General features: G+C 35.6%; 1 protein-coding gene across 1 annotated transcript in view; it reads left to right on the plus strand.

Moving 5' to 3' along the window:
• Positions 1-263: 263 nt before the first annotated feature.
• The window catches only part of LOC145691558 (pupal cuticle protein Edg-84A-like), a gene marked incomplete in the record, with an annotated part of 63,757 nt that continues 38,759 nt past the window's right edge, over positions 264-25,261 (plus strand). Inside the window, 1 exon segment of the mRNA XM_081766964.1 lies at positions 264-363.

Below are 25,261 nucleotides of genomic sequence, written 5' to 3' on the forward strand. Positions count from 1 at the left end.
GATTTTATGTGATTTTTGTGTCTGGGGTAACCTAACACTTTATTGCGTTTTATTACATTTTAGACCATATAATGCTTTGTGTGTTCGGTTCTCATTTGACAATACAACACTTGAAAACATATAATTACACAGAAAACGGGTGATTTCTGTTGTTCACCTACACGTGTATTAAAATATGTTCTTCATGTCGTGAAACTGAAACGTGTTACTGATAACAAAAATATTATTACTAATTCATATTTTGTTTCCGTAGAAGGAAGATTAAATTTCAAGGAGAAACTGGTTTCTAAGTTCAGTACGTCCTACAAAAGCACAAGAAAGAAGTATGAAAAAGACTTAGGATGAGTGAAAGGACGAGCGCACGTAAGTACTCCGCATTTTGTTTCCTGATTTTTGACACAAAACTACAATAAAAAAAGCAATTCTTAAAATAAATAACAACATTAAAACAGTAGAGAACATGAAATATCTAGGACTGTGGTTGGGTAAAACTCTAATCTACCAAAACATATGACAGAGGCAACAGAAAAGGCAAAAAGGATAGAAAACATAAATTTTAGAAAAGATTTTTAAAAAAGTACATAAAAGCATTGCGATCTTGGCCAATAATTAGTATTTTTATCAGGGGCCACAAAATTTTTGAATTGCCCTTAAATCGAGTTTTCGTATTTTCTACGGAATAAGCACATCATACTGACTTAAGTGATAGTTTGCGATTGGCTACACTGTATATAGTTCTCCAGATACTGTATAAGGCGTACAAGAAAAAATTTGATTGAAATATATTGGATCTTTTGATCCAACAAACTGTTAACCTTAGCTAAAACAAGATTACAATTTACCTGATAGAATTATAAAAGTATATAATAAAATAGTAATTATGCCAGTAATAAATTACTGTTCCGGTGCATGGTGACAAACTTTTCGTAAACGGCAAATTAGAAGATAAATTAAGTAGAGTTAAGAGAAACATACTAATAAGAACTTATAAAACTATCAGAACAATTCTGACAGAAAAAAATGAAATGATATCTTTAACGTCTCACGTTTATCGTGTGCGCCTTTGGCGTGGGAGACCCGGGTTCGATTCCCGGTGGGAGCTCATGTGGTTTGGATTTCATGTTAATTATTAACGTCCCGTCTCATATAGCCTCGCTGCTGAACGGGACGTTACACCCAAAATCAACTCAACTCAAACAACTCATTATGCCTTTTCTAGACTAAAGAAGATGATTAAAACAAGTGAATGGTGATGGACGAATTGGTGGAATAAGAAAGTGGGAGGAAACGGAAGTACCCCGACACGATGTTGTCCATCAAAACTTACTTAGCCGGGGATCGAACCAGGGCCCCACGCACCAGAAATAAGCACTCTACCACTAAACCACCGTGCCTCTCAATTCCGACAAAATGTTTAAATATTTTAATATTAAAAGAGTTTACTAATTTTGAAAAATTCAATAAGATCATGGGTAAAATTTAAGGAAACGAACGAAGTGCTAAAAATCATAGGAAAAATATCAGAAAGTGAAGAAGAACCTAACAAATGCATAGAAGAACAATGGAATAAGGAACGGATACATACTCGAAAGGGATCGAAGCTGAAAACATATATATACCAACATTAGATATAAGAAAGAAAATATTGCCCATGGAAAAAGAAACAATATTTCTTTTTCCATCAGGATACGAACAATTTAATAGATATTTACAAGGACTAAACAGAAAATAAGGATATATGTGCCTGTGAGGAAATTCAAGATCCAGAAAGGTAGTATAGAACTGTGATAATATTATCAACAAACAACAAAGAAACAACTACGAGAAATTAGTATAACACAACCAGCGAACGAGTGCGGGCGGCCGGTTTTGGAACTAAAATGCAAGCAGCAGTGTTTCTAACCGGACTACTTGCAATCAATCTATCACAGTTCTGTAATCAATGTATCATCGTTCTTTCTGTCTTGTTCGTAATAAACTACTTCACGCATATGCTCAAGTCAGGGGCGGAGGATTGACACCTTAGAATAGGATTTTTTTTTATTTTAAAAATAAAACCTAAGAATTTTCACCTTTGTATTATAAATGTAAAATAAAACCTAAAATAGGTAGGCCTTACGTTTTTTTGTTTTACGTTGCAGAAGTCAAATAAAACAATAAATAGCAAGAAATTACTTACCTTGGCGTTCTTGCTAAAAAAAAAAAAATGTCCATCTTCGAAATCGCAGGTGGCCATTTCTGTTGTTTAAACCAAGTTCTATTGTGTAGTTTTGAAATAAAGCATCTCCGAAATTACGACCATGTCGGATCATGTGATCCCCGATCCATTGTCGAAACGGTGTCTTGGGTAAGAAAATTCTTTTGCATTGACATCATATTCGGATGTACTTCAAAAGTTTGGCGAGAGAGAGAAGTGATAATCTTTCACCTCCACACTCCTAACCGTCTCCCAACGGGTCCTGTGTCCACCCCCTGATTGAGATGGTACATAAAGATAATTTTGTCTAATCTCTGTCATTATTTAGCATGGTTTAGTAATTAAAAAAAAAGATATTTCTGCCACATTTTGAAAACTTTACCCAGGACCCCTGGGGAGACGGTTAGAAGTGTTGCATTGACGGCGGAGGGGGAGCGATTAAAATGGAGTTCCTGATAATTGAAGGTTCCTTATAACCAGTAAAATTCAGACAAAATCTCTGAATTACGTAAAAAAGAAAACATACAAAATACATTTTCAGGGTAACTCTTACAGCCATTACGTTATTCTAAGATTAATGTTACTTCTGAAATTGATTAGAGCGAATATGTATTTGAATAACAAAACCACTTTCATAAGTTTTTCAAAATATCAAGTTTGGAAAGAACAAAGTTTGGCTTCCATTGTTGTCTCATTGTTCAAAGATACCGGTGATGAAGTAATTGGCTGGAAATCAATCGGCCGTTTCTTACATCAATTTATAAAGAAGATGAGAGCCAATGTTAGATATGTCAGTTCAGTATTTTAAAAAAAGCCACTCAACCTCTTGCAACCATGCGTAGCGCATTTTAATACTTACACTTGAAATAAAAATACAACTGAATAAAGACGATTGACTTTGCCTTTGAATTTCATATGTGAATAAGAATATATGACTTTTCAGATAGAGGACAGGAAGGAGCAGGTTTTATTAAACAAGACCGTACATCTGATATGTTTGAACTATAGGCAACTTGTATTTACGGGCTAAACTCAGTCCTCTGAAGTCAATCGACAAATACCTTTAAGATATTCAACAGAACAACGTATCAGCATTATTATATAACAGACACAAATATAACACTAGGCTCCCAAGTTTCAAAATTATATTGTGTGTGAAAACAGTTGGTAGATTTAATTCTTTGTCACCTGATAACTAAAACCTGAGAGAAATTCAGAGTTAGTCTAGAGGAAATTTCTTTCCACATAAATAAAATTTATTGTGTGCTGAAGCAATGGTACTTACTCTTACACTACCCATACGCTGATGTTTTATCAATACTTTTATTCGAACTCTAAAAAAAAAGGCTGGATTTCTATAATGATCCTAAAAGAAGGGTGCACTGTACCAAATTGTATAAATCAATCCCTAAAGACAAGCTATCCAATCCCATAAATCTTTAAAAAATGAAGGAAAAATTTCTTCACTTCCTTTTCCCCCAAAGGGTTCACATTTCTCGAACAAAAAAAAAAAAATGAAATTTCTTTATTTTAACGTCCCATGATTATGTTGTTTGTGCTAGAGAAGACAGATGATTAATGAAAGTGAAGGATTGTAAAATTAAATTTTGGTCTCTCAATGGGAATCAAACCCAGAATCACATACAATAGAAGCACATGCGCTGGCCAATAGACCAGCGGAAAGGACTTTCACAGTTCTCGAGAGGAAACGTTTCGAGATTTCCCCTGGCTAAAACTCGAAAATAATTTATTTGTCAATCGATAAACATACACTTAAACAGCAGCATCATGAGCCTTAACCTTAACTTGATTTAAACTTAAGATATTGCGCAAAACTCTAAGCTATCAAGCCAAAATTAATCTTTTAGTCACTAACATTGTCATTCCTGCGTTTTACAGCTGCTACTGTTTTATAATGAAATCGAATAAAACGTAATCAATTTTTATACAATCTGCTTAACACACGGTAGAAGCTCACTGAATTGTCAACTGTGCTATGTTGTTCTTAAATTGGTAATTTCCATTCATAAATCACTATTCACAATACATCTGCATTACTGCAGGAATGGTTCACTACAATACATGCATAAGTTACGGCGCTTTTTATTAAGCGTAAAGAGATTAGACTATGCATAACATCTAAACTGCAACTTTAAAAAACCGTTGGATACACTGCAGAGTGAAACTCTCCGCTCCCCTGTCCCACCGCGCTTGCCAAGAAACTGATGTAAACACAACCGCAGCGCCATCCTCCCAAAACCGCACAGCTATTCTGGTCAGGTTATATAAATGATATATTTCGCGACAGACCAACTTTCAACCGATATGAAAGTACATGATCGAAACAGCGTGGGAAAACGTAAAAAATGAAACACAAGGAATTGAAAGAGCGAACAGTAATAATTCTGATATTAATCAAGAATTGAAGGGCTTGCTGGAAGAAGGCCCAATCCCAGTCCTCCATGAAATATGAGTTTTGTGGCTGAAGTGTAAGCTAGTATCACCTAGCGTCACTCATTGGACTAAATGCATTGTGGGGTATGCAATTGTATGTATATGAGATTGTACATTATTCTTGTATCTGCTAGTGTCTGATGAACCCAGAGTTAGTTGGCTAAACTGTCACAAGTATTTAGTTTTTGATGTAAAAAATATTGTTTTGCTCAGCAAATAATAACTTTGTACCTAATTAGTGGCTTAACATCTCATGTTATCCAATGTCAAGTAGAAATAACTTTGTCTATGTCGCGATAAACCCAACGAACTCTATAGCATACGTAACCCGAAGGCTCTTTACCACATTCTCATAAGCTCTCCACTGACTTCTGCCTTTAGCCAACTGGATCCAGTTTCTACTTTGAATTCCTATTTTGGAGAGACTCATCTTAATATTGTCCTCCCATCTGCTTCTAGGTTCTCCTAATGGTCGTATTCTGATTGGCTTTCTAGTCAAAATTTTGAAACGTTTCCACTTTCTTCCATTCTGGCAACATAACAGCCCGACTGAGCCTCTTAGACTTGATGACCCTAACAGTATTGGGTAAACTATATAAATTATGCAGCTCCTCCCATTCCGCCATTCCCCATTCCCACTTCTCTTGGGTCCGAACATTCGTCTCAAGATTTTATTCTCAAATATTTTCCTCAGAGTAACCGACCATATTTTCCTACCATACAGCACAATAGGCATGACTATCGTTTTATATATTTTAAACTTCAAATTCCTCGATAAAATTCGCGTACACAAACATATTTTAAGCTGAATAGCAAGACGAATTCCCAGTTTTCAACCAACATTTAATTTCTTAATGGAAATGGTTTTGGCCTAATAATATTGATCCTAGATATTTGAAAGTAGCTATTTTGTTGAAAGTATTATTTGAGAGATGACATACCCATACTTTGCAGTATTACGATCACGGCAAATTTCCAAGTATCTAGTTTTCTCTGTATTTACTTCTAAACTCATACAAGCGTTTAATAAAACCTCTTCATTTCTTTCTATTTTAACAAAACACTGACCAAAGCTTAAAACACACTTTATTTTAAACTATAATTCGTAACGGTTTCGGTTATCTAACATATCCTTCTTCAGACAATATCGAAAATAAATGAAAATACAGACATATATATAGTCATTTATTTATTTCTTTTGCTAAAATAATCAATCTAAAGCCATGGATAGTCTTACTATTTTTCTATTGTTATCTTATAATCCCCTAATATATTTACGTCATCAGCATACGTCATAACCTGGTGAATAAAATTCAGCTCTAGGTCCTGGATGCTATATTTGATTTTTCTTATAGCGTACTCTAGAACAAAATTGAATAATAATGGCGACAACGCATCTCCTTGTTTCAGGCCATTCTCGACGTGAAAGCTCGTGGACAGGAATTTTCCTAGTTGGACTTTTCTTTGGGATTCATTTAAACAAATCTTAATTAATTTAACTAGTGTTTTCGGTATTCCAAATTCTGTAGCCATTTCATACAATGTTTCCAACCTAACCGAGTTGTAGGCTTTTCAAAAATCGATAAATAGCTCAGGTACTGGGGTATTGTATTTCCAGTTCTTTTCGAGTATTTGTCGAATGGTAAATATTTGGTCGATAGTTGATCGATTTCGTCTAAATCTGCACTGATAATCTCCAATAATTTCAAACTTATTGGAGGTCAAACTTGCTAATAGAATGTTTGAAAGTATTTTATAGGATGTTGACAGAAGAGAAATACCTTGATAATTATTACAATTAGTTTTGTTCGATTCTTATGAACATTGATTGATTCTTCCCACTCTTGTGGTAATTCCTCGTTGTTCCAGATAATGAGAATGAGTTTGTGTATCTTCTTCCACAATTTTGACTCTGCAGCTGAAATTAACTCAAGCGGAATTTCGTGTACACCCGGATATTTGTGATTATTTATTACTAGCAGCGTTCACCCCGCTTCGCTGCGGTCACCCCGGAACGCAATAAACTTTGTTACTTAGATAATTTTTACTTTTTCGCTTTCAAGTGATATGATAAAAACCATAGAAGATTGCAGTAAATCTTAACATTATATCGCCTGTCATTTATGTTAACCCGCCCCGCTTCGCTGCGGTCATTATGTTAACCCGCCCCGCTTCGCTGCGGTCATCCCGGTGCTGGCATATTGTAAAAGTGTCTGTAAAAATAAGCAAATCAATTAAAAAATTTTAAACAGAAGATTCAAGCTATTTTCCGCTGTATATCGCCTGTCATTTATGTTAACCCGCCGAGTTAACGGTCATGCGGGTTGCATATAAATACGATGAACTAATAACAAAGGATTTGTGGACACCTGAATGGTCAATTATCTCAAGACATTGTTAATTAAAAATTAAAGTGATATGATAAAAACCATCTAGGGTCCAAATCCTAATAACCCCCCAAAAATGAAAGAAATCGGTTCAGCCGTATTAGCGTGATGAGGGAACAAAGGATTTTGTACGTTCTCTTTTATATAATAGATTAGTAGTATTATTGTTTAACAATTTCTATTTGCGTTCGATCAGGTTCTGGAATATATGGTTCTGCTGTATGTGTTTTTTTTTTCATTTTTCCAAGAACATTAGTGTTTGGCTGCGTATTAAGCAAATCTTCAAAGAAATATTTCCATCTATTCAATATGGTATCTGTGAGAATTATTCCATCGGCTTTGTTTAATATTGAAGCACAAGGTTGATGGCCTTTCTTAAATTCGTTGAGTCCTTTTGTAGGGCAGAGGGATTAATCTAAATATTGCTCTGGATGAAGACTAGTTTTAATAATCCTTGTGTTGATTGCCTACGATTTTACTATTCAAACACAAACTTGATTATCAGTGACAATCCTGTCATGATGTCATCACTTTTGTTCTTAAACATAGAGCTATGTTCAAGAGACAAGATATGTCCTAATTGGAATTAGGCAGTGATCAGAACAGAGTATTAATGTTGTTGGTGAACAGAGTGTATGAACTGTCATTAGCAAAACAATACATCTCATAAGTTAGCTAAGATTTTCTTTAGATAACAGTGAGTGATAATAGTTCTGTCATAGGGATAACTACGAATAAGTTTTTACAGAATAAATCCTACATCGAAAAATAACTTTTTTCTTCAATTACTGGTGAACAATTCCACATCCGCCAGTCATAGTTCTAAATAATACAAATTAATGATACCAAGTTTAAAACCATGAAATATTGTTCTAGCTGGGAAAAGTTCTTATTACATAATATCCAGTTACAGTGACGAATCTTGATGGGAGCCACATTGATGACAATTAGAAATTTATCATAGCAAATTAAAGGAAGAACATTTTCCTAATGCACTAATTTCTGGATAAAATAATTAGTAGAGTAGGTTGGTTTTCTTCTCTTAATTTATAGCGCTAAAACCTATGAGACTCCCCTCAAGATCCACCACAGTAAAGGTTAATTCACACAGAGTGTGCTGTCTCCATGGAGTGCCTAGTTCACAAACTTTCTTTACATATTTTGACGTTGAAAATTCATTAGGTTGTCTTTTTAATTCATACATGACGTGCCGTGCCCCGACTGACCGCCTTAAAGAGAAAGTAGCTCGGTCGTGGCTCATCGGCCACGATCCCTCTGCTTTGTTCGGAGCATACGAAACGACACGAAGTTGACAAGAACCAAAAGAAATGGTGTAGAAAGCAAAAGCGGCACGGTATGAAATGTGTGAATGCCTGAATGGTCATGCCCGTGCCACTGACGGAGCATGGTAGGGTACTGTGTGTGTCCACACGTGTGGTGCAGCACATTGTTATTGTGGAGATTGTTCTAACAGAGAACATCCACTGACAGGTGGTGGTGTGACAAGGGAATACATTAATATTCAAAATATTATCAGTAGATAATTAAATAAAATACTTTTCAGTATGCAAATTCCCTACTGAAGTCCAAGAGTGACTTCCTTCTGGAGCCGCCACTACCACACCTAATATTTCGGTAGAGCATGAAAAACAAAATAATCTATAATATCTCAGGGATTTATATGTTCCTTCAGTTATGGTCTCTGACGCTACTTGTAAAGGGATGTGTTTAAATACAACAGTTTTAAAAAGAAGAAGAAGAAGAAGAAGAAACTAAATTAAGATGAACAGGTAGCAGCCTGTTAATTTTCCCTTTACATTCATAACTGAGGTATTTTGGTTCTATGGGGCGATGCCTTCCTGAGCCCCAACCAGGAAGGTTGTCAGAATACTTGAGTTAAGTGATGAATCTTTCCTTAACTCTCAGTCCTGTAAGAAAACACATCTGAAATTAGCACTTTGGTACTTACCAAACAGGAAAAAGGAAACCCCCTGGCTAATAGTAGATGGTACGATTTATTTTCTGAATGATGATGCAGGTTATTACACATAAACACTTACTAAACTCATTTTCACTAAACACTAGATTTGCAAATATTGAAATGGTGCACCACTGAACACTCAATTTTAAAATTAGATATTTTCACACTTCATAGTAACGATATTTAGCACTTGGTGATATGACAAAATAAGATATACGTTATATATTTATATATATGATTAGATAAATAAATGAAAACTTCACCGATAACACAATTTATACATTGTAGAAAATGAATTCTATTTCCTCCTTGCTGAGAGTTTATATGTCGCTTACAGTCTTTCTATGAAGACAAGTAAAATAAACAAATTACACCAAATTACATTTCGATGCACAGTTTCATTCTTGTAAGATGAATAAGGTTCCACTTCCGCTGAGAGTCTCTGCACTCGAAAGGGGATGATGGACAGTTTATGTAACAATTAAACACACTGGATTCTAAAATTTCATACTGAAGTTTTGTCCATGGAAATTTGAACAGATCCTAGTGGTATTCAACATGTCAACAACAATAGTGCTGCAACTAGGCACTGGAGTGCTATACAGCACAAAATAAATATTATCTTATTATGTCTCCTTAAGAAAGTTCAGGAGAGCTCTGCCCATAGGCTCGGACAGGCAACTAACTCTTTCGAGTCATATTTGTACAAATTAAGTATCTCCATTGATGAAGATCAAAATGTAAGTGCTATGCACTGTGTAAATGTCAACTTAAATTCGTTGCACCGTGATTTCTATGTTATATGTGGCCATTATAGCCTACAGAGTAGTAGGGGTAGGCGTTCGCCCGAATGACTCATCCTCACTCTCTTTTATGACCGGGGTCAAAGGTCAATGACCTGGCCCGGGGTCAATGACCTAGGGGTACCTAGGACCACACCCTCTAAATTTTGGCAGGGGTACATTGGCCCACCCCCTAAATTTTGGCAGGGGTACATAGGACCACCCCCCTTAAATTTTGGAAATTGCCAAATCTAAAAATTTGGTATGGTAGCCTAGGACGATAGTATGTACCTCTATCAGTATTGGGTGTCTATGTCGTTCCCTTTCATGGGTAAAAAATTGCCAAAAAGTCTAATTTCGGGGGTTTTTGACCTAATGTATCCCCTTTGATGAGGTATTATTACCCTATATGGTTATATGGGCGTATACAGGGGTCCATTACCTTTCATAAGACATGGGTATATTAATGCGCCCCTTGAAAAATTTGGGAGGGGTACCTTGGCCCACCCCTTAAATTTTGAAAATTGTCCAATTTAAACATTGGGTATTATAGTATAGGACCCCAATATGTATTATAATAAATTTGGATGGTCCACCTCGTTCCCTTCTAGGGTACCAAATTGCCAAAATATAAACGTAAGCAATACGTAGTACCACTTGTTTGGTTTTGACCTAAGTTATTCCCTTGGATGAGGTCCTATTACCTTATATGGTTATATGAGCGTATACAGGAGTCTATTACCTTTCATAAGACATGCGTATATTGGTGCACCCCGGGAGGGGTACCTTGGCCCACCCCCTTAAATTTTGGAAATTGCCCAATGTCAACATTTGGTATTATAGTACTGGACCCTAACATGTATTATGATAAATTTGGGTGGTCCACCTCGTTCCCTTTTAGGGGTACAAAATTGCCAAAATTTTAGTACAACCACGTGTTTGGTATTTGGTACATTTTATCCCCCTTTGATGAGGTCCTATTACCTTATATGGTTATATGATCATGTATAGGGGGCCATTATCTATCATAAGATATGGGTACATTGGTGCACCCCGGGAGGGGTACCTTGGCCCACCCCTTAAATTTTGGAAATTGCCCAATTTAAACATTTGGTATTATAGTACCGGACCCTAACATATATTATGATAAATTTGGGTGGTCCACCTAGTTCCCTTCTAGGGGTACAAAATTGCCAAAATATAAACGTAAGCAATACGTAGTACCACGTGTTTGGTTTTTGGTCGATTTTATTCCCTTTGATGAGGTGTTATTATCCTATATGGTTATATGGTCATGTATAGGGTCCATTACCTTTCATAAGATATGGGTATATTTGTGCACCCCTTTAAAAATTTGGGAGGGGTACCTTGGCCCACCCCTTAAATTTTGGAAATTGCCCAATTTAAACATTTGGTGTTATAGTACCGAACCCTAACATATATTATGATAAATTTGGGTGGTCCACCTCGTTCCCTTCTAGGGGTACAAAATTGTCAAAATATAAACGTAAGCAATACGTAGTACCACGTGTTTGGTTTTTGGTCGATTTTATTCCCTTTGATGAGGTGTTATTATCCTATATAGTTATATGGTCATGTATAGGGGTCCATTACCTTTCATAAGACATGCGTATATTTGTGCACTCCTTTAAAAATTTGGGAGGGGTACTTTGGCCCACCCCTTAAATTTTGGAAATTGCCCAATTTCAACATTTGGTATTATAGTATAGGACCCTAACATGTATTATGATAAATTTGGGTGGTCCACCTCGTTCCCTTTTAGGGGTACCAAATTGCCAAAATATAAACGTTGTACCACGTGTTTGGTCTTTTGGCCCAATTTATCCTCTTGGATGAGGTTTTATTACCTTATATGTTTATATGAGCGTATACAGGAGTCTATTCCCTATCATAAGACATGGGTACATTATTGCACTCCTTTAAAAATTTGGGAGGGGTACTTTGGCCCACCCCTTAATTTTTAGAAATTGCTCATTTTATATATTTGGTATAATAGTTTAGAACCCTAGTATGTGCCACTATAAATTTGGGTGGTCCACCTCGTTCCCTTTTAGGGGTACAAAATTACCAAATTTTAGTACAACCACGTGTTTGGTCTTTTGGTCGATTCTATCCCCTTTGATGAGGTCCTATTACCTTATATGGTTATATGGTTATGTATAGGGGTTTATTCCCTATTATAAGACATGGGTATATTAATGCACCCCCGGGAGGGGTACCTTGGACCACCCCTTAAATTTTAGAAATTGCTCATTTTATATATTTGGTATTATAGTACTGGACCCTAACATGTATTATGATAAATTTGGGTGGTTCACCTCGTTCCCTTTCATGGGTAAAAAATTGCCAAAAATTCAAATTTTGGGGGTTTTTGACCTAATTTATCCCCTTTGATGAGGTCCTATTACCTTATATGATTATATGGTTATGTATATTGGTCCATTTCCTATTATAAGACATGGGTATATTGATGCCCCCTTTAAAAATTTAGGAGGGGTATCTTGACTCATCCACTCAGTTTTAGAAATTGTTTAATATAAGCATTTGGTATCTTCGTACAGGTCTTCAATATGTACCACTATAAATTTGGATGGTCCACATCGTTCCCTTTCATGGGTAAAGAACTACCAAAAATCAAATTTCGGAGGTTATTGACCCGTTATATGGTTTATTACCTTTATATGTTATGTTCTCTTTTAAATTTGGGAATTATAAAATAACATAATTTGGTAAACGTTTTCTAGGACCCATTGGTGTTCCTCTTATGGCCAAATATTCAAAATTTAAAGGTTATTGACCGGCTTTATTATTGAATAACTACAGGATTTATTACTTTTTTTCATAAGACACAGGTGTATTTGTGTACCAATCTTAAATTTTGGGAGGGGTACATTTCTTATTGTCATATCAATAATTGGTAATTGTTCTTAAAATTGGATAGTATCTCATTCATTGGGTAAATCATTATGATCACGTGATCAGTTATTGACCTATGATGGGATTAGGAGTCCAGGACATTGGTACATTTAAACTTTGTAGGATAATTTGAGAATGCGTCATTGGTATTGATTATTACAGCCAAATATAAACGTAAGCAATACGATGTACCACGTGATTGACCTTGATGAGGTAGTGTACAGGGATACATAGCTAACCTTATTGAATCTTATGACTCATAGTCTTAAGGGAATACATGCTACAACACTGGCAAAGTTATTGTTGATGCAATTTGATTGGTTGATCACTATCTTTCGTGCAATCTGATTGGCTGATCACTATCTTTCGTGCAATCTGATTGGTTGCTGATTTTCAAATCTTTGCTGCATTCAGTTTTAAGTTTTGTTTAACATTTAAAAATCTTGGTTTCGTTCAACATTTTGCACTCACTGATAAATATGATCAAAACCGTTTATTTGTTAATCGAATAGTTAAAAAGCGGATAAAGTTTGACGGTTAACCGTGAAACGTAAATTTCTTTTAGTTTGAAAATTTTTGTTTGAAAGTTTTTGTTTGAAAATTTGTTTGAATTTTTTTGTTTCAGAAATTTGTTTGAAATTTATGTTTCAAAATTTTTTGTTTGAAAAATTTTTGTTTGAAAATTTTTAATTTTTTTGTTGCAAAATTTTGTTTGGAAATTTTTTTGTTTAAAATTTTTTCGTTTGAAATTTTTCTTTTCCAAATTTTTTGTTTAAAAATTTTTTGTTAATAAATTTTTGTTTCAATTTTTTTGTTTAAAATTTTTCCGTTTGAAATTTTTCGTTTCCAAAATTTTTTTCTGTTTCAAGATTTTTGTTTGAAAAAATTTTTCGTTTCCAAATTTTGTTTCAAATTTTTTGTTTGACATTTTTAAAAGTTTGTGCACTCATTAGTAAAGAACCGGAACTGTTTAGAACAAAACCGATGGCAACATTATGGTGCAATAGTACACGTCAGAATATGATAATGCAACGTCATCAGTTTTGCATCATCGTTCGAGTTAGTATTCATAATAACGTCATCATGGCTACTTGTCTGCAGTTTCTAAACACACGTGATGTGATGAAATCATTTACCAAGATTACTGATTTACAACAGAATGTACCTTATAGAATCTTAGCTAGCCAAATGATCCCTACAAAGTTTGGATTAAGAATCGTAGTGAAGCTTGAAAATGATAAGAATATAATTTTACCAGCAAGATATTTACCCATGGAAGCATCAAAACAAGAAGAACTGCTGCGTTTCTTAAATACTGGGTCTGTATCTTTATGTTACAAAGGATTCTTGGGTCGAAGTCATCAATTTGAATTTAGTACACAGCCAGATTCGTCAGCAATTGTGATGAAATCATGAATTCAAACGTCAGCACATTAGACATAGTTGCATGAATTTGGTTGGTCAGCATGACGTCAGTAACTGTGATGAAATCATGAATTCAAATGTCAGCACATTCCTTTCCTATGACGTCAGTAATAACTATAAAATCAGCAAATTCCATGAAATCATTTGAGCAAGTGCTTTTCAAGAGGAAAGATGTGTACTTCTAACGATAAAGAGTTCATCTTCGCAAGCTATTATCCAAAAAATATATTTCAAACAAAACATGTGATGATTGGTATCAGTGCTAGAACATTTGAACCTGTGATTCGATTGGGCAAAGCAGAACAATTTGGTGTACAACTGACCTGTGAAGAATGGCAAATATTATGTTCACGAATCGACCAAATGAACGATTATTTTCATGATGAGCTAAATGTGACCATAGTCAAATCATTAGGCTCAAATCATGAAGTGGTGCTGCGTACAGTCCTCGAAGAGAAGATGGTGCTGTTACGTAAAAAGAGTACATTTCATGTCCCTCGCAACATGGTGTATCTAACACAAACTGAATGGAACAAATTCATCAGCGTATTTCAGTGTGTGAAACATGCAGTAGAAGTGTGCAACAAAACAAGTATATTCCTGAAAAAGTACTATTTTGAAAAATGTTATGCATATTGTACAACATGTATCTAGATATTGTGATGGTTGTCAACATCGTTCGTGGGTGCATACCTGTATTAATAAACAGTTTATTTGTGATCAAATGGACATTGAGTTTCCACCAATTGATATTGCAATAGACCTTAAAAGACTTCAATTGGAATTAAAATTATACGCTAAAGACAAACTAGTGCAAGAAGTTCAAAATACATTGTATCGACAATATCCAGAACCACTATCTGGTATGGATGTATGTGGAGTGTAATAAAATGATCCATTTCAATGAATTGTGTTTTTTCATTTCAAGTACAACCCCATATTCTGACGTGTACTATTGCACCACAATGTTGCCAGAGGTTTTTGTTCTAAACAGTTCCGGTTCTTTACTAATGAGTGCACAAACTTTTAAAAATGTCAAACAAAAAATTTGAAACAAAATTTTTGAAACGAAAATTTTTTCAAACAAGAATCTTGAAACAGAAAAAAAATTGGAAACGAAAAATTTCAAACGAAAAAATTTTAAACAAAAAAATTGAAACAAAAATTTATAAACAAAAAATTTTTAAACAAAAATTTGGAAACGAAAAATTTCAAACGAAAAAATTTTCAAACAAAATTTTGCAACAAAAAAATTAAAAATTTTCAAACAAAAATTTTTCAAACAAAAAATTTTCAAACATAAATTTCAAACAAATTTCTGAAACAAAAAATTCAAACAAATTTTCAAACAAAAACTTTCAAACAAAAATTTTCAAACTAAAAAAATTTACGTTTCACGGTTAACCGTCAAACTTTATCCGCTTTTTAACTATTCGATTAACAAATAAACGGTTTTGATCATATTTATCAGTGAGTGCAAAATATTGAACGAAACCAAGATTTTTAAATGTTAAACAAAACTTAAAACTGAATGCAGCAAAGATTTGAAAATCAGCAACCAATCAGATTGCACGAAAGATAGTGATCAGCCAATCAGATTGCACGAAAGATAGTGATCAACCAATCAAATTGCATCAACAATAACTTTGCCAGTGTTGTAGCATGTATTCCCTTAAGACTATGAGTCATAAGATTCAATAAGGTTAGCTATGTATCCCTGTACACTACCTCATCAAGGTCAATCACGTGGTACATCGTATTGCTTACGTTTATATTTGACTGTAATAATCAATACCAATGACGCATTCTCAAATTATCCTACAAAGTTTAAATGTACCAATGTCCTGGACTCCTAATCCCATCATAGGTCAATAACTGATCACGTGATCATAATGATTTACCCAATGAATGAGATGCTATCCAATTTTAAGAACAATTACCAATTATTGATATGACAATAAGAAATGTACCCCTCCCAAAATTTAAGATTGGTACACAAATACACCTGTGTCTTATGAAAAAAAGTAATAAATCCTGTAGTTATTCAATAATAAAGCCGGTCAATAACCTTTAAATTTTGAATATTTGGCCATAAGAGGAACACCAATGGGTCCTAGAAAACGTTTACCAAATTATGTTATTTTATAATTCCCAAATTTAAAAGAGAACATAACATATAAAGGTAATAAACCATATAACGGGTCAATAACCTCCGAAATTTGATTTTTGGTAGTTCTTTACCCATGAAAGGGAACGATGTGGACCATCCAAATTTATAGTGGTACATATTGAAGACCTGTACGAAGATACCAAATGCTTATATTAAACAATTTCTAAAACTGAGTGGATGAGTCAAGATACCCCTCCCAAATATTTAAAGGGGGCATCAATATACCCATGTCTTATAATAGGAAATGGACCAATATACATAACCATATAATCATATAAGGTAATAGGACCTCATCAAAGGGGATAAATTAGGTCAAAAACCCCCAAAATTTGAATTTTTGGCAATTTTTTACCCATGAAAGGGAACGAGCTGAACCACCCAAATTTATCATAATACATGTTAGGGTCCAGTACTATAATACCAAATATATAAAATGAGCAATTTCTAAAATTTAAGGGGTGGTCCAAGGTACCCCTCCCGGGGGTGCATTAATATACCCATGTCTTATAATAGGGAATAAACCCCTGTACATAACCATATAACCATATAAGGTAATAGGACCTCATCAAAGGGGATAGAATCGACCAAAAGACCAAACACGTGGTTGTACTAAAATTTGGTAATTTTGTACCCCTAAAAGGGAACGAGGTGGACCACCCAAATTTATAGTGGCACATACTAGGGTTCTAAACTATTATACCAAATATATAAAATGAGCAATTTCTAAAAATTAAGGGGTGGGCCAAAGTACCCCTCCCAAATTTTTAAAGGAGTGCACAAATGTACCCATGTCTTATGATAGGGAATAGACTCCTGTATACGCTCATATAAACATATAAGGTAATAAAACCTCATCCAAGAGAATAAATTGGGCCAAAAGACCAAACACGTGGTACAACGTTTATATTTTGGCAATTTGGTACCCCTAAAAGGGAACGAGGTGGACCACCCAAATTTATCATAATACATGTTAGGGTCCTATACTATAATACCAAATGTTGAAATTGGGCAATTTCCAAAATTTAAGGGGTGGCCAAAGTACCACTCCCAAATTTTTAAAGGAGTGCACAAATATACGCATGTCTTATGAAAGGTAATGGACCCCTATACATGACCATATAACTATATAGGATAATAACACCTCATCAAAGGGAATAAAATCGACCAAAAACCAAACGCGTGGTACTACGTATTGCTTACGTTTATATTTTGGCAATTTTGTACCCCTAGAAGGGAACTAGGTGGACCACCCAAATTTATCATAATATATGTTAGGGTCCGGTACTATAATACCAAATGTTTAAATTGGGCAATTTCCAAAATTTAAGGGGTGGGCCAAGGTACCCCTCCCGGGGTGCAAAAATGTACCCATGTCTTATGATAGATAATGGCCCCCTATACATGATCATATAACCATATAAGGTAATAGGACCTCATCAAAGGGGGATAAAATGTACCAAATACCAAACACGTGGTTGTACTAAAATTTTGGCAATTTTGTACCCCTAAAAGGGAACGAGGTGGACCACCCAAATTTATCATAATACATGTTATTGTCCAGTACTATAATACCAAATGTTGACATTGGGCAATTTCCAAAATTTAAGGGGGTGGGCCAAGGTACCCCTCCGGGGTGCACCAATATACGCATGTCTTATGAAAGGTAATAGACTCCTGTATACGCTCATATAACCATATAAGGTAATAGGACCTCATCCAAGGGAATAACTTAGGTCAAAACCAAACAAGTGGTACTACGTATTGCTTACGTTTATATTTTGGCAATTTGGTACCCTAGAAGGGAACGAGGTGGACCATCCAAATTTATTATAATACATATTGGGGTCCTATACTATAATACCCAATGTTTAAATTGGACAATTTTCAAAATTTAAGGGGTGGGCCAAGGTACCCCTCCCAAATTTTTCAAGGGGTGCATTAATATACCCATGTCTTATGAAAGGTAATGGACCCCTGTATACGCCCATATAACCATATAGGGTAATAATACCTCATCAAAGGGGATAAATTAGGTCAAAAACCCCCGAAATTTGACTTTTTGGCAATTTTTTACCCATGAAAGGGAACGACATAGACACCCAATACTGATAGAGGTACATACTATCGTCCTAGGCTACCATACCAAATTTTTAGATTTGGCAATTTCCAAAATTTAAGGGGGGTGGTCCTATGTACCCCTGCCAAAATTTAGGGGGTGGGCCAATGTACCCCTGCCAAAATTTAGAGGGGGTGGTCCTAGGTACCCCTAGGTCATTGACCCCGGGCCAGGTCATTGACCTTTGACCCCGGTCATAAAAGAGAGTGAGGATGAGTCATTCGGGCGAACGCCATCCCTTACTACTTACAGTTTCTAAAGAAAGCCACCGATGAAACTTTTACTTCAAAATATGGTGTGTGTGAGCACAGATAACGTGGTATCACTGCTTCAAAGTTTTCTATAAACACTCATGATGATAATGGCTGATAATAATAAACACTTGAGTACTATAAATCAACACACACCCGAATCACGGTATAGAACTTCTGTTCTATACAAGTCAACGGAAGTCCGCGTAGCTCGGCGTGCTAACGCTTCCGGGTTCTCACTCACCACTCACACTCTGTTTGTCTCTTTTTCCAAGCATAGTTCTGTTTCTTGCTGAAAAGAAAGAGACTCACTCTTCTCGGAATTGTTGTTGGAAATTTTTAGTAGCCGGAGGCTAAATCCTGGGTGGTCTGTGCAGACACAAGGGCCAGGACCGGCAAAACTGCACAGATATTCACAACACACACTTGATAGGTGCTGCCCTCACTGCAACAGCGGCAGTTCTGAAAGTTTTTGGACAAACAGTTGTCCATGGCAGCAACACAGGTACACAAATAATATTTTAGTTAATACCCATTATTTACAACATAGAAAATCATGATCAAACATACATAAACATATGAAAGGTAAAACAGAATATAGGCCTAAATACACATATTTACTGATGACACACAATAATTATTGAATAGAGATTCATTTTTCCATGGCATACCCATACTCTTCTGCTACTTCCGTCTGCTTTTTCTCCAAGAAGGAGAGAGAAGGAAATATGTTGTTGCTAACAAATTTTGAAAACAAACCAAAGATATAAATGTCTTTGACGAATGGAATCACGATAAAAAAATCAAATTAGGAATTATAACGTACTTTCCAAGAACTTGTGAGCGTAATACGATAGTATTAGTAAAATATATATGAAAATAGCCAAAATAGAATACAGAATTTCAAACAAGCAATGCATCTCGGGAAAAGTAGAAAAAGGTCCGCCGGCTGACGACCAACCGTCGTTTGCTACTGACGCTCAGCTCCAGAGAGGTGAGACATTCTTTTGAAAGGTGTGAAAAGCACACGTATAGAAATTCAAAATCCAGCATATCGATGCTAAAATTTTTATGATTTTTGAAACAAAGAGTACAGAGCGTTGTGTGCTCAATGTTTCCACCTAGGGTTTCTATACAGAGGAAGTTTTCTGCATCCTTCCTATACCATATTCTCTTCCTGTTCATGGTTACCCTAGACATCTCTTCTTACTCATAGCAGCAAACATTTGTATGCCAAGAAAAAAAAATTCGCTGTACTTGTTCTCTCTGTATCAAGAAATCCAGGTCTGCGTTATACGAAGTAACTGATATTATATCTTTTCCTCCTATGTCCTTTTATGCAGAATATTCAAATACGATAATACATGTAGCTATTTACATACTACTTCCCGGTAATGAGATGCATATAATATACATATTCACATTAATAAACCTATGATAAATGCACATATACAACAATAAAATGAATATCAAAAGAATATTAATACTACCGTATTTCGCTCTGGGTTAAATATTAAACAATATGTAAAGTAAAACTAATTATAAAGCAATTAATTCATTCACAAAATTAACATATTGATATGCAAATGTGCACTCATCTGCATTTTGATATGCAGATGAAGCAGAGGGCACTCGGCTTCACACAGTACACTATGTATGAATTAACCTTAAACGTGTTCTTTTCTTCGTGGGCGACAATTGGACGGGCTTTGATGTGAAGAAGAGCTGCCCATCCTTATCCAACTTCGTGCTTTTCTTGGTTTCAAAACACTGCAGGAAAATAACAGAAAGTCTTCCCTTACCACTTCACTACTGCTATGTTATAACTGGTATACTGGTATTTTTCTTAAATTTCAGGTTAAAATATGTTGATGAAAGGAATACAAACAACAGCTTTTCTGTGCTTCTATATTTATGGGTCATTCAATGTTGTTCGATCAGAAAAAAGTAAAATCTTTACCCCTTTAATTTAAATTAAGTCTTGTACAATTTTGGATTAAGCTTGATAATACAACTTGACAAGCCAATGATTGTAGCTGAAATAGACTGAAATAATGACGTCACTTCCCGCTGGTTACCATCATCCTTAGGTTCCTATAGACTCCCAAACTATGATACGCGAAGTCAAATGAACTGTGTATACAGGGCAAGTCGAAACAATGGATTTAGATTTCAGAAATCCATCCTATGAAATCTAATAAACACATACTATTGCGAGACACGTGTTAAAACAGATAAACTATCAGTTTTCTTCAAACATACCACAAGTGTTCTATGCAAGCACCTTGCGTAACACGGCACACATCAAAGCGATACTCTATTAATCAAGGAGACAGAAAACTCTGTTCTCCAGTCAACGCCATTTTCCTTAACTGCTCGCTGCTGACTCTTAGCGGCAGAAAGTGGAAATAATGCGTGGGTAATAAACTTTGAAAGTTATCGTTTCAAAGCGCATGTTTGACAATATCATATGTTTTCTAGATTTCACAGAATACATTTCTGAAATCAGATCCATCATTTTGACTTGCTATGTATTTTGGTATTGTTGAAATATAGTGAGTGTCCGAAGAACAAACTCCGTTTTCAACTTTATCTCTCTGGAGACAGTGATCAGTGTTTCTTGATTCGAACTTGACGTTCTAAGAGAATATCTCGTACCCATTCTCACTGCTTTATTGGAACCGGAAATGATAAATTTAGCTACTTCCGTTTTCAAGATTGAGTGAATATAGAGCTAAAACGGTAAGAAATAAGGGAGATTGATTTTTTTTTTAAATATATGGATTCAACGTTCAGGGGATGAGTTTCATCTCAGACTGCACTCAAACCAGAAATAGCAAACCTTTTCGTTCTGGTCTCCCGTGGAGCAATCTTTTACCACGTCGAGCACTCATTATCTGTCTTCTATTTCTAAGGAAAAAATACAACGAACTTTAAGCAAATTTGGCTTGAAACTCCTCTATGGTTTATTTAGGTGGAAAACCAAATTTTAATTCACAATATCCAAAACTAAGAAACTAAATTTAGTAACATCAAAAGCAGAAACCAGGAGCTGAATAAACTTTGAAGAGATTGTCCAATATTTCTACAAAAAAAGCCTGATAGATATGTCTTACCAAATGTTATCGAGATCGATCGAAGGCTTAATCACTCAAGCGAGTGATTTCCTTGCATTCTTGCAATCTTATAATAAGCATTTAAATCTCTACTTGCATCCTTCAGTTCATTTAAACTTTAAAGTATACAAAATCACATTAATACCAACGTTAAATGAAGACTGAGCTACGTCGTGACGTTCGGAAAAGTCAAAGCCACTGTGCTTCGTATCTCATGACGTGTCAACACGTCACAACCCCTTGACTGGTTAATGACCTCTTGAGTGAGTGACCTGTGGTTTAGATCGTTAAAAGCCGAAGGCCTAAACTGCCGAAAACTTAAAAAATAAACACTTAGAAGATAGCAATCCTAATAATATTTTTTTGATGGTACAAGCTTTGCTTTTAGTAGAATTAACCTTCATCCGCTCGCGTACTGCCAATTCAGGTTTCCGCTCGCGCCGACGGCAATTTGGCCATCATCGATTATTCACATTTTTTCATCGTTGTGCATGATGCAAAGTGTATGTTTTGGTGTAATTAGGTTTAGTAGATTTAGAAAAATCATCGTTGGCCAAAAATATACATTTAAATTTGCAACACTGCTAAATATGAATAAACACACAGTGAACAAAACACGAAAGAACAGAAACTAACCTGATCAACATCCATGTTACTGAGCTCGTCGTGATATTTCTGGCATTTATTGCAAGCAGCAGTAATGATTGAGCGCTTTTTGCACATGTTTTCCACAATCTGTACATTCAAGGCGGGTTCTAAGTTAATCAACACCCACGTCACTGCTTTCGTTCTGAGCTTGCTGGCATATATTGCAAGTACGTAGTACTAATGGTTGAGTGCTTTCTGGAAGCGTTTCGTCTACAATCATTACACTCAAGGAGAGTTCTGTTGTTTTCTCTTAACCCGCAGATATAGCAAATACCTCTTCGGATTGGTTAGACTGGTTCATCATCAGTAGCTTGGTTTCTATATTGTGCCAAGAACAGCAGCAAATTTTTTGCAAAGTTGAGATTTTAGAACGAGCTTTCAGGTTTTCATTTATTAGTCCTAATGCTAACTAGTACAGATATGGTCTTCTTGTATTATTTTTGATGTAAGGGCAGTGAAAATGAAACAGCGAATGAAAAATAATGAAACTTTTACTTACATTTTTATGTAAATGTGAAACAAAACCAAAAAATTCACGTTTTCGCTCGCGCTGACGGCAGATTGGCCATCCACCCTCCACTACCAACTTTGGGATTGTACTGAGCAGGAAGTAATCGCTGGTTAGACTGTAACCGCACATAATCTAGAGGGTAGAAGTGTAAATAGAGAATACACACCCCTCCAACCATAATTTTTGAGCTCTGGGAAGAAGGGCACACAAAAATTAAAAATGACGACCAATTTGCCGCGGTCGCGAGCGGATAAAGGTTAAACTCGATTGAAGCTACTCGCTGAGCAAAAGTCTGATGAAGCGAAATGGATGAAGCAAGTTGGTGAAACTGTTACACGTTAATAACTTTTACAATAAACGTAATGTTTTGTTCAGCTAGTATTTTAAATCGTTTTAAGTCTAATAACAAAGCTTTGGGACATGAGGATTGATTGAGAACGGGACAGTAAAAAGAAAAAAAGAAAAGAAAATGTGAGCGAGAACCAGGTCAGAAACAGTGCCTGATCAAAAGAAAGTTTTTGAAAGGAAGTTCACTTACTAAGTGTGAAGTGATGCTACTTTATAAGGAAAGATTATTCTAATTTTTCACTGAGAGTCATTAACGTATGTTTATCTTGAAGTTTGAACCCTCAATTTCTCAGTCTGTCTTAGAAATGGAGATGCCCTACCAGGGCCATGCTGGGTCACTAACGAGGGCGGTGGACAAGTCTACCAAAAGGGTGTCCATAGAAACGTGAATATATATATATATATATATATATATATATATATATATATATATATATATATATATATATATATATATATATATATATATATATATATATACAGTATATATATTCATGTTTGTATGGGCGCTCTTTTGATAGACTTGTTGGACGCTCTCGTTATATGTATTGTGTAACGTCGGGAGGTGATTCCTGACACCGGAGATAAAACGAAAAGTATAGACCAACCTGGGTGTAGAAATGCCTCTGAGTTATGACCACCCGAAAATTTTCGAGAAAATGCAACAGCAGACATACTCGAGAACAAAATGTCGGATCGAAATCGTGCAAAAGAGAATGTCCATTATTTTTAGTCGTAGATTTCATTAGTGTACAATCGGATGTAGTGCAGTGGCGGTGCAAGGGTGACTCGGAAAGAAACTGGAGTAATATCCCTTGGAGTATTTTATCAAACGTATGCGTACACGAAACAGCTGTGAAGAGTAACAGTTCACAGTCTGATACTGTTAACCGTTGACCACATTGCAAAGATGACATTACCGAAGCAAATTTTTCAGCGTGCGGTCAAACACACCTGAAATTTCGAAGGTGATTGCTGCAGCTATGTTAACTCGAACAACAAGTTCTTCGGCTGTCGTGGCTAGTGTTGCATACAAAAGGCGTTTCATAACGCCCCAAATAAGAAATCAAGGAGCGTGAGGTAGGGTGAAAGAGGTGATCATAACACAGATCAGTCTCTCCCAATCCAAATATCTGGGAATGTTTCATTTAAGTAGGTCTGCATATACCTGTCAAAATGTGCAGGTGTACTGTCATGCTGGAATCACATCTGCTGTCTTATGTTCAAGGGCACATGTTTTAACAATTTTAGAAGAATATTACGTAAAAATAAATTATACATACTCTCACAAAGACAGGCTGGTAAGAAATAAGATCCTACCACAAAATTATCCACTATACTGCACCGCGCGCTCACACTAAATCTCTCTGCTGATCGTTCACTAGAGTTGCATGCGGATTTTTACGCCCTACATATAGCTACTGCTAGTTTCAGGAAGGTCTTTGATCATTCCCAATACGCTGTGTTAAAATTCAACTGTCCACATGGTGCAATTTCGTCTGATTTCATGTAGGGGAAATTGAAGAGACCCTATCTCCCGAAGGCGAATATAGAGGCGTGGAAAAAATACAGGAAAAGTTACTCTCCTATGAGGGCGACGGTTACGATATAAACACCTTGCCTCTGGGATATTTTCCCTTATATTTATAAATGAGGTGCAAATTTGCCAGCTCGTGGACAGGGCAATCTGCTATTGCTCAGGCACATACAGATTAACAAAATTAATTTTACTTAAACACCAACGTCTACAGTTTTACATGACGTGAATACCTGGACACAACACTCTACCGTCGTAAGCAACACTTCCTACCCATTATACAGCAATTTCACACGTATCATCAGAGCATCGGACACTGTATATCACTTACAAGTTGCTTCAGATGCCTACTATAACACAGCCTCGCTAATTTATGCCATCCACATCAAAACTACAATTCA

The sequence above is a fragment of the Thermobia domestica genome, chromosome 8, assembly GCF_964235325.1.
Source record: "Thermobia domestica chromosome 8, izTheDome1.hap1.1, whole genome shotgun sequence".
In the NCBI taxonomy this organism is placed as follows: Eukaryota; Metazoa; Arthropoda; class Insecta; order Zygentoma; family Lepismatidae; genus Thermobia; species Thermobia domestica.